We start from the raw sequence: 15477 nt of genomic DNA, 5'->3' as shown, positions 1-15477 counted from the left end.
CGTGTTCTGTGCGATGTCAGCGCACGTTAAAGAACCCCCATGTGGCCGATATTTCCGGGCCCATCTCTACGGCGTCCCTAATAGCCTAAGTCGCTTTGGGACGTTAAACCCAAATAAACCATAAAGAAATCGCAAATGCGCTTAGGTAATTGGGGCGCGGAGCTGCGGAGGGGTTGCTATGCATCAAGAACAACAGCGCTCGGAAACGTGCCGTGGATCAAGGCACTGACCAAGCGGAAGAGCGTTCCACAGCACCCGCCCCGTGTCAGGTCAGCAGCACGGCCGGACCACACAGGCGCACGAGCTACGCGTGCAGAAGCGCGTGCTCGAGGAGCGGCGAGACGCACAGTGCGCATGCGCAAGGCGAAAGTTCGAAAACGCATTCACGGCAGGAACGCGCCGCCGGTCACAAATGCGCGGCTGGGATTGACCCCCTTTTGTTGGCACTCTCAGAAAAAAAACAAAAGAATAAAAAAACATGATGTGAAGCGAAGCGACGCGATCCTTTGTATTGGGTTCTGCCTTTCGGTTAGTTATTTCACATAGCCTGTCAGCACTGACGTTCGTAGCATCCCTGGAATTTAGAAATTTTGTCCATTCCGCATACATTCTGTCGTGTAGCAATGCTACCGCTAGATCATATATTCCCGAGACTGCAGCATCAATGCAAAACGTTGGTTGCCCAAACAAGAGACGAATATTGATATCGAAAGAGTGCATTGTCCACAACGCGGGTTCGAGATTGAGCAAGCTGAAGGCTTTGCCATTTCACTAAGCGTGCGCGCTTTGTTCGAACCAAGCAAGGCTCTTCACAGCCCTGGGGCAGCGCGCCAATTACCGGCGTTGCATATGGCGACACTAGGAAGCACGAGGACAAGAGACGCGCAGAGTGGCGCGAGCCCGGAGCTCGACCGACGTACGTAGTCCAAAGGCCGCTTCACATGCAAGTGAAAACGCTAGCGATTTCTGCCGCCGCGGCGCACGAAACCGTTTCGAGCCGTCGCGGCGGGTCAAGCGGCCAGAGTGAAGAGGTTCCAAAATTTTGCAAATTTTTTGCTGCAACGCGCCGCTCAGTCGCTTGCACGTGAACCAACCTTAACGCGATTTAAAGGCTGTCGAGGTCGCTTCGACTCAACCAGACCAGTTTTTTTTTCTCTCTCTCAAGTCACGGTCACTCACGCTAACATAAAAACGACGGTGCATAATAGAGAAACAAACCGGCTAGCCACGCTCACGTATTTCGTTCAGCCGCCTCGCAAAAATATAATGCTTTAGAACACAATCATCATAGCCTACTAGCTTAGGCCTAAAGCAGCCACCAAGTGACGGCAGATGAACAAAGGGAGCACCCAAACCAGGCTGCCGCGGCGAAGGCCACAGAACCGAAAGGAAATACGCTACGCACCTGGACGCCCATCAGCTGAGTCGCTTTTCTTCTTGCCGTTGTGCATTGTAATTTTAAAGAAGAACGGCGCGCACATTGAGAGGCACTACGCATTCCTTTCTCCGTAGCCACAAGCACAGCTGGTAATTGCACCTCTTAATCACTGCCGGCCAAGCGACTGGAGAAGAAGAAAGGGAAGGAAGGCTGCGGTGTTGCTCCTTTATAGTGGCCTTCTCCGCTCTGCGATTGGCTCATGCGACGCCACGCTCCGTGTTCCGTCGTCATTGGCTGGAGACGTCATGCGCGTGCCGGCGATTCCAAGTGCATCCAAGAACGCATAAAAAAATGTATAGAACCAAATGGAATTGTCGTATGATGTCGCGCTATCACTGCTCCTTATGGGAACGCAAAGGCTCGACACGTCTCGAGCCCGCGCGCTGTGGAACTCGAAGACTACAAGTGGAGGGTAACTGCGCTTCGAAACCCAGCTAGTCCTATAGGCTACTTTGCTGAGAGGGACTAGTTCGGAAAATACAGAGGCGCATACCGATGTCACCGACGTACAAAGTGAGAAAATGGGACGAGTGCTGCTAGCATTCATTTCCCATTTTGTCCAAGTCCGTGCGTTTCCATATGACTGAGACACCAGAAAGCGGCAAATAAATAACTGTAGCGATTTCTCAACATTTCAGGTTTTATTTATGTCTCTATGTATTTTTGATGCACCCGTTTAATTCATTTTATTGCCACGTGCTAGCGTGGTTAAGTCTCGGAGTAAGGAGTGTACATGTTTTACTGCCCACATGTGAGGTGACAGTCTGAATAATATTTGGGGAGAAGAAATGGCGCAGTATCTGTCTCCCATACCCGCGAATCCTGAACCGCGCCGTAAGGGAAGGGATAAAGCAGGTACTAAGAGAATGAAGGAAGAAAGAGGTGCCGTCGTGGAGGGCTCCGGAATAACTTGGACGACCTGGGGATCTTAACTTGCACTGACATCGAACATCACACGGGCGCAAATCTCAGTTTATGTCCTGTCGTTGCGGTGGCCATTGCTCTCGATGGAGGTCTCGAAGCATGGTTCGCTGGTCACAACCGGAGCACTCGCTCGGTAAGGAGGAGCCAACCTTTGACGGCTGCTTGTGTGCAAGGCGACAAAAAAAAACGGCAAGGCGGCGACTTTAGCATACGCTTAATATCTGATACGCGTCTCGATGGCAATCTCCGACGCTGGCGTTCGATGGCATTGGATTATCGCAGACATCCATGTCCGAAGTTATACATTCCCTAAGCCATCCATGTTGCTGTGATTACAGGACGATAGAGGAAAGTGCACGGGCCTGCCGACGGGCTCCAGCTATGCCCAACCACTGCCGCGTTGCAAACAAAGCACAGTTCAAGGAGCTTTGAGGGGAACTACTGAGAGGAGAATAGTGCGTTGCATCAACTGCGTCCGGAGAAGCGACGACGGCTGTCTCAGCAAAAGATGCTCTTTTTCACCCCTGCTCTATCCATGCCTAATTGCAGCTCTAGCGTAGGACATTTGGAACACTGCAGTGCAGCGTTGCTATCTATTGTATAGGCGGCCCTTCGACTGTTACGCTGCTCAATCGAGCAGCTCTCTTTCAGACACCTCAGGGGACCTTTATATTGCGAAAACGCCCGCGTGCTGTGCAACATGCGTGCTCTTAAAGAACGCCAAGCGGCCGAAATTACTGCGTAGCCCTCTATTACGCTGCATCTTTCTCACTGCGTTTTTTTTTCACTTCCTCTTTCGTCCCTATCCTTAGAGGGCGGACAAGCCACCAAGGAGTGTTTTATCTTGGCCTTCGCTTTGCCAGCCTACGCTATCTCTACCGACACCAAGCCTGTTCGGAATAGCACACTGGAAACGCGGCCACAGAAGGAACAATATCGGAGACGCCGTTTGCCAGGGCCACGTGTCATTTTCTCGCTCAAGGACTCGCGGATGTTCCCTCGTCTGCAACTCCGGTTATGACACATTGCGCCGACAGCAACACAGTTTCCGCAAGGGATAGCCCCCCCCCCCCCCTCCAAATTTACAGCTGAAAACACCAAGCATACCTGCGATCAAAAGAAAAACCAAAATGGGACAGCGTGGCATTCGAAGCTAGGGATCATGCGTAGAGTGTAGATGATCGTACAGTAGGGATGATCTGAACAGTGTCGCAGCAACTGCGAGGCATTCGAACAAACGCACAGGTGAATGTGGCTTACTGTAGGTTTAACCAACCGGGGAACGGGAGCGGACGCCCCCGCCGAGGCGCCTCGCTCAACGCGGAGATCACTAACTTTTACTCGGGCTAAGTTGCACGTATCCCACCCCTCACCCTGACCTGGACAGGGCGCAAGCCACGGCACTCAGACGCCTACTAACAAAGGCCATTCTTAGCCCCTACCGATTATGTTTAACCACCAACGGTGAATATCACCCTGCATGCCCCCACTGCGGTGACGGGACGCACGCCACCCAAGGCCATATTGTATGCGGATGCACTAGCAAACCCGCTCCGACGACACTTCCCAGCTCCCTCGGCGGAGGAATGGACAAGCTTTTGGTCAGTTCAAGAAAAACAACGCAGCTGGCCCTCATCACGCGAGCTCAAGAGGTCGCCCCTGGCTGGCGGCCACCCTGGGCTCTCCCCAGCCCCAACTAATCCCTTCCATTTGGTGGAAATAAAGTTGTAACCACCACCTCATTGTAGCAGAACGCTACGGCGGTACCAGCGCTTCTATTTTCGAACGGGCGCTGGATTGAAAGCAGGTTGTTTCACTGAGAAGTAAGACAATTACTTCTCTGTTTCCTTTCCTCACAACCAATTTTTCGTAGCCCAGTGCTACGGCATCGTGTCTCAGTACTTAGCGAACTGAACGACATTCGAACAGAAGCCGTCTGGAAGGGTGTTGCGGCAGCACAACGGTGCGGCAACGCAGTTCCGTCACCATATAGAGTTCCCAGCATCGACCGCAGCGGTGGCCAAGTGGTTGAGCATCCGCCTCGCATGCGGGAGGTGCGGGGTTCGATCCCCAGTGCCGCCGGGTACCCACCGGTGATACAATGGGTACAAGCTTTGCCCTGGTCTGGTGCTCGGCTTATTTAGGGTGAAATGCTTGGGAAATGGGTAAAAAAAAAATACCTTGTGACATCGCGCTCTTTGGCCATAGCTGCCCTTGCGCCATAAAAATCCATAATCATCATAATTCCCAGCATCAAAAAATAAAGAAAACAACGCTTCGGCAACGGACCTCCACCAGCAACTAGCATTGCTAACATAAAAAATAAAGAAATAAAACGTTGTCACTTAGCACTTCCTTGAAGCTGGCGTTGCTGGGGTCGCCAGGTGTGTTGGACGCCGAGTTGCCTCCTTTCCCGAACACAAGTTAACGCCGAAGTGCTGTGCAAGGTCATTGCATGCATGTTAAAGATCCCCAGGTGGTGGAATTTACTCCAGAGCACTCCATTACGAGACATCTTCCTTTCTTGTCTTAGTCCCTCCTTTATCCCTTCCCTTACAGCCCAGATCAGGTGTTCGCTGAGATGTGTGAGAGATACTGCGCTATTTAAAAATCTGGTATATATGTCATATGTCTCATATATACGCAATTATTGGATTACCTATCCATCGTATATACGAGCGCTTCGTAACCTTCGGACAGCTATGAGGGCCTCGTCATGGGGCCCTCATACCTGGGGTCATGGAGCCCTCATCATGGCCTTGCAACTCGTACTCTGGTGTACAGTTAATAGCTCTGAATATGTAAGTTACCTGAATGAACTTGCAACCCTTCAGCGCAGCAAATGCTGCATCCCAGCAGTAAACACCCAGCTGCAGTCAATGAAATAAATTTTTTTGATGCCTTTATTTTATCATTTTGATATGACTACAGTCATTGACTACAGGGCCAGGGGCAGGTGCAGGCAATGATTATTTGATGTCCCTCAGCATGGCCGCCAGGTAGCGATTCAACTGCTCTCCAAATTTTCTCTTCCTCGGCAGCTCGTGCAGCTTTGATGTATGCATCAAATGCATCTGAAAAGTATTAATCATGAAAAAATTGAAGACATGCAGGTGCTGTAAAAATAAAGATATTTAAGACATGCACATTTAAATAAACGAATGTCCGTCAGGAAATCTACCTAAACAAAAGAGGTTTGCTGCCCACAGCGGCTAGTTTTTTTGAGCTCATCCGAGGCTTCTGCATGGCACCAGCCTTAAGGAATTGCCGGTAAACTGAGCCGGTGATGCTCCTTCCCCGAAGGATGTTCAGGGAAGGAGCATCACCAGGAAGGAGCGTCACTTTTGTGGGGAGCCCCACAAAACTTTTGTGGCGTCCTTGCAAAAGAAGCAGTCTGTACCTCGGGGAAAGGAGCCAGCGCCACCTATCTGCACAGACAATTTCCGCTCCCGAGGTGTACCTGCAATAAAACAGCTGCACATATGCTTTGTATAAAGCCCTATAACAGGTTCGGGAGAGAGTTATTTGCCACATTAAAACTGCTAAAATCCCCATTCCTCAGGACTGCAATATGTAACATTATGAAAATGGCAATTTTCCTTGCACACACTACTAATGATAAAACATGACACATCACGCTCTTCTTTGGAGTGAGTAGCTCTTCTTTGGAGTGAGTAGCCAAGTGATCCATGTTGTTAAGTGATAAGGAGCGTCGTGTCTTAGGAATTTACAACTAGAGTATTATGTTTTTTGTTCTTGTTTGCGTCCTGCCTTTTAGGGTTTAGCTTTATGTTCTTTCTCGTACCTATGATGATGTGTTCCCTTGCGGTTTGGCGCTGCTACAGGTCTTACATGACTTTCCTTTTCGTTGCAGCACATGCCCGCTGTACTCTATATGTATTCGCTGCGCAGCAGCAATAAACACTGTTGAAGTCAGCGCTTTGTGGTGTCTCCCCTCGTGTCGGTGTTCGTCTTTGCGCTGTGAATGTAAGTCCGAGAGGTGTGCACTGATCCTCATGACCCCCTACACGTTTCCACAGTTTCTAGATTGTTCGCCTGCAGTTACCAAGAACGAGAGCTAAAAGCATTTCAAGCTTACAAACTAGTTCTAAATATGAGAAGCCATCGTACCTGGCCATTGACCTCAGCAAGAACACCTGGGTTCCGTGGTGCAGCAGGACCCATGCTAGTGGAAGCCTGGAAAGTGTGAAAAATGTTCGCATTTGCAACAAGAGTAATGTACAGTGTTGGTGAAGTCTTAAGGCCAAAGGCTTTTCGCTTCAGCCGCATAACAGAGCCATTACGGCACTATTAAAGACCGAGTGGCCTTGAAATGCTAGCAGAAGGTTTCTTCTTGCGATAGAGAAGCTTCCTGCTTGACTATTGTTTTGAATGACCTGCTACACGGATCATTCTAGGAACATTCATTTCACTGCAGCTGAATGCTATAGCCTTGACACTTTTGACCAAGACTCCACATGGTACATTAATGGGCATCTCCAGAGGATTTTTAAACAAGCTGAGTTTACTATCATATTACACTTCTTGAACCTTGTCTCAGTTGCAAGAAATAATTCTGCAAAATAATGAAACGTCAACAATTAGATCACAAAAAAAAACGGATTTCGACCAAAAAACCATCGCTAAGCAAAGCTGCTTTGAGCTGCCACAGGATAAAATCGTGCCTGAGGCTGCTCTGCAGCTAATTTTTTTCTGCTTCATATCATTCTGACAAAAAAACTTCCCATTTCCAAGAGGTGTGCAGTGATGCTCATCCCCATGTTTCCAGTTTCTAGATTGTTTGCCTGCATTTCTCAAGGATGAGACCTAATAGCATTTCAAGCTTATAAAATGATTCTTGTAAGACAGACAATTGGGCTTTGAAGCCCCAGCAGCCAGTGCTGAAGAAGGAGCAAAACACAGACGGAAGACGAGGCTGACAAAGTTCAGTTTAGCGCTCAGGAACGCTTGGCTACCAAGGTGCGCTGTGCTAGCAAAGATTGTGGCCGTCGACACTTCTTGTTAGCACGGCGCACCCAGCCCCTCCGCCAAGTGTAAAGACCCAAATAAAATAAGAAGTGTGGACGGCCACAATCTTTGTTAGCACGGTGCACCCCAGTAGCCAAGCGTTCCTGAGCACCAAACTGAACTTTGTCAGCCTCGTCTTCCGTCTGTGTTTTGCTCTTTCGGCAGCACTGGCCGATGGGGCATCAAAGCCCAATTGTCTGTCTTGGATTCTAAATATGCGACACCATCATACCTGGCTGCTCAAATCAGCAAGGTACCCGGGTTCTGTGGTGCAGCAGGATCCATGCTAGTGGAAGACTGCAAGGTATGAAAACTGTTTGCATTCGCTACAAAATACTAATGTACAAGGTAAATTAAAAGGCAACTTCAAGGGATTTTCAAACATTTTAAGTTTACTATCACATTACACTTCTTAAGCCTGGTCAGTCCCAAGAAATAATTTTTCAAAATAAGAAGCAAAGAAATAATGAAACACCAATAACTTAAACACAGAAAAACTTGGTTTTAATCAATGGATCAAAAGATGATGTTAAAGGCTTTGATTGGTAACACTGGTGACTGGTGGCTGTCACATTCTGTAATGCACAAACTAGCTTTAAAGGAGTACAGACAACTATCTTTTGGGTGTGTGTTTTCTGCTTCCTAATGAGGCATAAGGCATTATTATACATGCATTACCTTGTGGTATTCTCCTATTCTCAACAGCCTAGCAAGGGAACAGCAGTTCACAATTGGTAGCGAGGTAAGGGAAGTGGTAAAGGAATATGCCTATTTAAGGCAGGTATTTAAGGCAGGTACGAAGCAGTGTATAGGGTCGTTCAGAATATGTGCGAACACGGCTCAGCGTGGCCACGCTCTGCGGAGTGCATCCGGCGCAGGCGCACATCGAAACTAAGCGGCACAGGTGCACAGGAGCCCGGAGGCGGCGCTTCGTGTTTTTCTGTTACAGTGCAGAAGCGCACAGGCACTGTGCTTGCATTGCAGTGAAGCGCACCAGACTGTGTGCCGATACAGTGTTTCGGGAAAGCGCACTTCTCTCATTGCAGCGTGTTGTCTTTGCTTCAGCTTGCAACTCAGTGGCCTGTTTTCTCAGTGCCGCGATGCCGGTTAAATATATAACAATAGTAATATAATAATAAGTTTATTTCCATCAGATCAAATAAAATTTGATGGAGGAGGGGAGAAAAAAAAGCGGCATTCCGCTTGACCGAGTTTTCACCTCCTGTTGAGGCGGCAGTGACAGGGACGGGAAACATGTTTTTTAGCATAAGAGTCAGCTTCAATATACAATAGTATACAGTCAAGAAAATAAACACCATTGTGTGCGCATTCAAACAGAAATACAACTGTAGAAAAACTGACGATTGGGCGAGTTGGTTGTGATCCATCGCATTAAGAACAGGCGCTAAAAAACACACACAGGACGAGAAGAGACACGCTCGTCCTCTGTGTGTGTTTTTTAGCGCTGGTTCTTAATGCGACAGAAATACAAGGAATTATAAGGAACGAAATGAAATAGGTGGCTAAGCATCAAACAACAAATAAGAGTGGAAGGTCCATCATACAAAACGGTTGATATATTACTGGTAACTGAAATGAAATAGCATATTTCGCAGAGAGGAGAGAGTAATATCGGGAAAGCTAACGTTAACTTCAATTAGCTTGTTTAGTGCGAGCGGTAACTGATAATTAACCATTTGACGGCCATAGTTGGTTCTTGTAAATGGTAAAACCCACTGTTGTTTATGGCGGTGCGGATAGGGCGAATCAGACTGATGCAAACTGGCCAGAGAGGAAATGGTGTCGATACGTCGTTCTTGCTCAACTTTATATAGGCGCAACAGTCTATAAGCATAAAGGTTTAGTATTGTAATGATGCCGAGGGTAGTAATCAGATTCTGGGTTGTGTGTCTGCTGGGTAAGACAGACTATATGAACGATTTTTTTTTTGAAGCACCAATATCCTTTGTAAATTAGAATGCGTTGTTGTTGCCCAAATTAATGTACTGCAATTTAGGTGGGAGCAGAATAAAGAATTATATAAGGCAAGTTTGACTTTTTCAGGTAAAATGTTTCAGTGACGCGATAGAAAGCCTACAACCTTAGATGCCTTCAGCATGACGTAATTAACATGGTCATCCCATTGCATGTTTTCTTGAATATAAACACCTATCGATTTAAATGATTTTACAGTTTCAATTAATTGTGATTTGTAAAACAAAGCTATTTCTGTACTACAAGTCTTATTCTTCGGACGGAAAACTACAGCTTTAGATTTTGTCATCTTTATTGAGAGGGAATTCATGTCTGACCATTCTGCTAGTTTGTCCAGAATGCGATTAGCATGCATGTTTAGATCATTGCAAGTATCACCAGGTATGAGGATTGTAGTAACATTTGCATAAATTATAAAGCGGGCGAATGTGTCAATAGTAACAATATCATTAATATATAGATTAAACAGCAGAGGACCAAGGATACTGCCTTGAGGGACACCGGTACGAACTGAACGTTGTGATGATAAGTTACTAATCTGAACATATTGTTTTCGAGATGATAAATATTATTTCATAAAAAGTAAGGCTTGTCCTTGTATCCCATATAATTCTAGCTTTTCAAAAAGATAGTTATGACTAATTCTGTCAAAAGCTTTAGTAAAGTCGATAAAAATACCCAATACTAACATTCTGCTTTCAAAGTGTTCTAATATATATTCCTTCTGGTGAAGAAGGGCGAGTTCTGTTGATTTATTCTGTCTAAATCCGTACTGTGAACTAGTAATTATTTTCTGAGATTGCAGAAATTTTTCTATTCGTATTAGAATAATTTTTTCCAGGCACTTAGAAAAAACGGGAAGAATACTGATTGACCAGTAATAACCGAAATCATTCTTGTTACCCTTTTTGTAAAGGACAGACACCTTTGCTACCTGCATATATGTAGGAAATGTTGCTGTTCCTAAGCATAAGTTATATATACAAGCTAGAGGGACAGAGACAGATTCAATTTTATCTTTGACAGGACGAATCTGTACGTTGTTAACATCACAAGAGGTGGAGTTTGACAATTCGTGAAATATATTTATAACTCTTTCATCAACAGGTGCAAGAAAAAGGGTAGCAGGACATCTTGTGATAAGTCGATGGTGCCATTCAGAGGCAGGTTCAACGTACTGCGTGAAATGAGTGTTGAATGCTTCAGCTAAGTTGTTGCCTGTATAGTGCTTTCCGCCAATAGTGACCTTGTCAACTGCTGTGTTGATGTACTTGCCATCAAGAGAACGCAGCTTTTTCCAAAGTATATCAGGACGAACAACCGTACGAAAGTAATTCTCATAGTAACGTCTCCTTTCATTACGTATATCATTGTTTAGCTTATTTCTGTATTTTTTGAATTCTTTCATAATGGAAATGTTTTTGGATGTAACAAAAGAATTGTGCAGTTTATTCTTCTCTTTGATGCGCGCAAATATCTCTGGTGATAACCACGGCTTTTGCACTTTCCTGTTCTTTTGTTTGCTTTTAAGAGGAAAATGCTTGTGATATATGGCGTTAAATTTTTCTACAAAGGTTTGATATGATTCGTTCGCGTTCTTTTGGTTATATACGTTGTCCCATTGTACAACGCACATCTCCGCATGGAAAGCATCAAGGGAGGCTGCTGTTATATCCTGGAATAAAGATACAATCTGCTTTTTAAATTTGGGTTTCACAGTGTGACATAATAGATAGATTCCCATGTGGTCGCTTAGATCACTGCAAGTTACTCCGGAGAGTAATGAAGAAGCATAGATATTGGTGATAAATAAATCAAGTAGAGTTTCTAAGCTCGAGGTTATGCGAGTCGGGTCTTTGATAGTAACTGCCATGCCGAAGCTGCGCAGAATTATGTCGAAATTGACACTGTTTGCAACCTTTGATAACATGTCTCTGTTAAAGTCACCGCTAATAACTCACTCGTAAATATGTTCACATATAAATGTAAAAAAGGGCTCTATATACTAAAAAAAAACACAGATGTCACCATTCAGTGGTCTATAAAACACAGAAAACACAGTACTTATTGGTTATTACAGAAAAAACTTCCACCTCTGGAGACATGTGACAGATCTACAGACTCCTCCACCACGACGACGGTCGTAGTTAAGGGAAAACGTTGAAAATGATTGCAACTGGAAGTTATCTGTATTAAGCCACGATTCTGAAATCATAACAAAATCAAAGGAGAAGCCGAAGCTTTGCAATAGAATTTGAAACTCACCTAGTTTGTTGTTTAACAATCGCACATTGAGATGGAAACATTTCAGCACAGAAGAAGATGACCACTGTGGGAGCAGCGTGTTCCGTATAGCACTGGGTAAAAGATAACGTGCGCTTGTAGCCATGACAGAGCTAGTGGCGCGTTATTGCAGTGAACAGGTGGTTATCAGTTAATGACAAACCTAGCTAAGTCACGTGCGTCAGTGACTACCTGTGCGGAGTCACCTTCCTTTCTGCGGATGAGCACTTTACCACTGAAGCACCAGACAAAGCAGTACCTATTGCTGTTATCCCAATCTTTAGTTGCTGAGAGCAGAAGCTTAGTACGGCGCGTCAGGTTATCGACATGTACAACAGATTGCTGTCCTTCTCTCTGAGCAAGGCTCTCTTTGCCATCCACTTGTCTTTGAGTGCTTGCCTTCCAAACCTCACTAGAATAGCGGGCACTTTACTTGGTTTGGATGGGAGCCTATGACAAACTTCACAATCACAGCCATCAACCTTTGCCAAGTCAACGAGTTTAGCTATATCATTTACTTTTTGTAGGAAATTTTCCTGCTCAGTTACCGGAACGCCATGTATCTCCAAATTCGTTTTTCTGCTGCGAAACTCAAATTCATTTATATATCAGCGTGCAGCTGAGGTACCTCTTCGGTACAATTTACGTTCTCTACATGTTCAAGCCTTTTCTTGATCTGCCCGATTTCTTTCTCCTGGTTGTCAAGACGGCTTAGAATGTCGTCAAAATGGTCAGACACGGTTTGAATAGACTGTTCGATGTTGTCGACCTGTTCTTTAAGTGGCAAAAGGGAGTCGAGCTAACGACTCAATTCAGCGAAAGCGGCGGCTACATTAAAGTCCTGGCACGCGCCCATTGCACTTGCCGCGCCACTGCGGGAAGCAACTGTTTTGCACGTCGGACAAACAAAATTTTTGCGGTAGTTCCCACTCCTGGTCTTCGAAGCTAAACCAGAGCAATTTTCGGCGTGATAGGAGTGCATACATTGCTTACACTTAAGGACGTCGTCAGCAACTTCAATCTCACGATTGCAGGCCAAACAAATTTCAAGTTCTGAATCACTCACGACAATGAGAAACGTACACTTCGTAAGAGAAAAAAAAAAGACAGCAACAAACAAAAAAACTAGCGAGCTTGGCAGCAGCAGCGGTTTGAGCATACACAGTGAAGGAAAATGTGGAAAAGTGCCACAAACCTGGAAAAATGCACAAGAACTTGTCAAAGCCCACGTCCGTCGCTCCCCACTGCCACTGCCACTGCCAAACTGCTGTTAAAAGGGGGCGTAGCCAGTTGATGAAGATTATGATGCACAGTGTTTGTGACGCAAGGCCCAACAGCCGCTGATTCCTGGGTGTCCAAGAAAAGCAGGTAACGGTTGTTAGGTTCCGTGCGCTGATGCAGCGTCATAACAGCATATCCTGGAACTTTCAACGTGAAGTGATGGCAGCAGGACAGGACAGGATTTCCAGGATGTATTGCTGGAAATTTATAAGCCCTGCTATTGTTCGGTTACGCAGCTTACCAAAGCGAATCGGGTTTCTTGGGACGCCAATATGGCCCCAAATGATGACGACGATGGGGAGGGGAGTAACTTGCACTGACATTGCGCATTAAACAGCTGCTTCGCGTTCAAACGGGGTCTCCGCAGCTGAGATCGATCTCGTGTGCCCCGACACTGCAGTCGGGCGGTCTGCCTTGAGCCAGTGCGGCAAGGCCTCCTCAGAGCTTTACCGCACTATGCAAGTGACGCGGATAGCGGACAACTTCACTTTACGGGCGTGCTGTGTGAGGCGGATGAGATATTTTGCAGCAGCTGCTAATCTCTGTGCAGATCGATGAAATCAATGTCATTCTTCTTGGCCACAGCTCTCTTATAATAAGTCTCGCGCGAAAGTGCTCGCAGACTGCACCGCTCTACATCAAATTTTATTAAAGAACTGATAAACATCAACAGTTGTAATGAGCCTGAAAGAAATCAGAATACGTTTAACTCATCACGAAATTTTTGTTTTACGGATGCTATTCATTCCAGCATTCAGCAGGCAGTGCGACAATGTATTTGGAAGCTCAAGCGACCACTCACAGGACCCTATTCGTAGCGCGTTGTAATAGCCTGCCACACTGGTCGCTTTTTCTGGATCAGCTCTGATCCCCAATAATATAAAATAGCGAAGCCAGCAGTCACCGAAACTGAGGTTGCGGATCAGCGCGTGGGTACCGCATTTCAATGGATGATGAAATGCTAGTGTGCCCAAGGGCTGTGCAATGTGCACGCACGTTAAAGACCCCTCATGAATAATAATTATCAGAGGCTCTAGCCGCGTTTCACGTGGCCCGATTCGCTTTGGTAAGCCACATAACCTAACAATAGCAGGGCTTATAAATTTCCAGCAATACATATATTTAACCAGCATCCTGGCACTGAGAAAACAGGCTACTGAGTTGCAAGCCGAAGCAACGAACAACACGCTGCAATGAGAGAAGTGCGCTGTCCCGCAACGCCGTATCGGTGGGCTCGCTACAAGGCTCTCTACAGCCGAAGGCAGCCTGGCTGCACCCCCAAACCATAAATATTTCAGACAACAACGCGAGGAGGCAACACGAAAAATGAAACTTTGACCTGACATCAAGCACACAATACATGAGAGAGCAAAAAACAGCACGACGCTTCCATCCATTCCTCATGCGGTTCTCTAGTGTCCTACACAATCTTTCACAATGGTAGCATTTAAGCAATATGTCTATACTACAATTCAAAGATCAGCTACAAGGCTCTCTGTTGCTGAAGGGAGCCTGGCTGCTTCCTGCAACCATAAATATTTTAGACACACACAGGGAGAGACACCTCTCTGGCTCTGAAGCATGATGCTATGTAATGTACATATTGCGAATGGTAAGCGTGCGAGTGGCACTAGCAGAGGCATCCGCAGTAAAACTTCGCTCAGTACATACATGTATCTGTGCAACTGTTGTTCCTGGCTCAGACTCTTCAAAGTCCATCGCAGTGATTTTTCTCTTCGACATCCTCTGGATAAGCTCCGCTTTTGTTACTGGAACACAAAAAATGAGAGATAAAATAATGAAAGCGACAGCAAACACAGGGCAAGCTACGAAAACGGATCTGTTAGTGTGTCGCGTTCATTGCTTTCCAAAAAGCATATGATGCGAAAAATTAGCAGATCTGAAAACAGCCTGTTTCTCCCTGCCTTATGCAATTACTTGAATTCAAGAAAAAAATCGCGAAATATTTCTTCGCTCAGAGTGACATTTCCTCGAGACCTGCTACAACGCGACCACGCAGTTTTTCCCTTCTTTGGGAAGCGTGCGCTGGGCTGCTGTGTGCACGGATCGCAAGCACCGAGAAAGTGGTACTGTAAGTGTTCTACAAGAGCTCGCAACAGTAAAAAAAGCACACGCATCAACTTTATGTAAAACGCCACCAAGCTTTGTTAAAAGCGTTGGGCTAAACTATACAGTACTCACGGATTGAAATAGGACATTCTTAGCGCGTGGCCGTCGCTGCATGCAGCGCCGCCCGTGGATGCTCATGAAACCAAGGTGCTGCATTGTGGTATAGCGCGAGGGGGAGAACATGTACAAAGCAGAATTGTCCCTTCCGGTCGCCAACGAGCCGGCCTCTGGTTTACCACACTGCTAGATATGTGTTTTCATCAAAAATTACGTTTTATATACCGTGCACTCCGCTACTGCGAGGAGAGAACGCATGGCGAAAACATTTCACCAGCACCTTGTTTCGTGCGTTGGACAAAAGCAGTTTGTAGAAATGGTCACTAAAGGCAGTGCATTCT

General features: G+C 46.1%; 1 long non-coding RNA gene across 7 annotated transcripts; it reads right to left on the bottom strand.

Annotated features, from left to right (window-relative positions):
* Positions 1–5266: 5266 nt before the first annotated feature.
* Positions 5267–14944, bottom strand: LOC144113802 (uncharacterized). Of its 7 annotated transcripts, XR_013310867.1 has the most exons (6): positions 14621–14859; positions 12864–13015; positions 11651–11742; positions 7623–7687; positions 6494–6559; positions 5267–5436 (listed from the first exon to the last, which is right to left on the bottom strand). It is a non-coding gene; the product is annotated as an uncharacterized LOC144113802 (long non-coding RNA). The 7 variants fall into 7 exon arrangements; XR_013310871.1 differs by lacking the exon at positions 12864–13015 and having other exon boundaries at positions 14621–14906; XR_013310870.1 differs by lacking the exon at positions 7623–7687 and having other exon boundaries at positions 14621–14879.
* Between the last annotated feature and the right edge of the window lie 533 nt (positions 14945–15477).

This window comes from Amblyomma americanum, chromosome 1 (assembly GCF_052857255.1).
Source record: "Amblyomma americanum isolate KBUSLIRL-KWMA chromosome 1, ASM5285725v1, whole genome shotgun sequence".
In the NCBI taxonomy this organism is placed as follows: Eukaryota; Metazoa; Arthropoda; class Arachnida; order Ixodida; family Ixodidae; genus Amblyomma; species Amblyomma americanum.
This window is presented reverse-complemented; position numbering and strand designations above follow the sequence as displayed.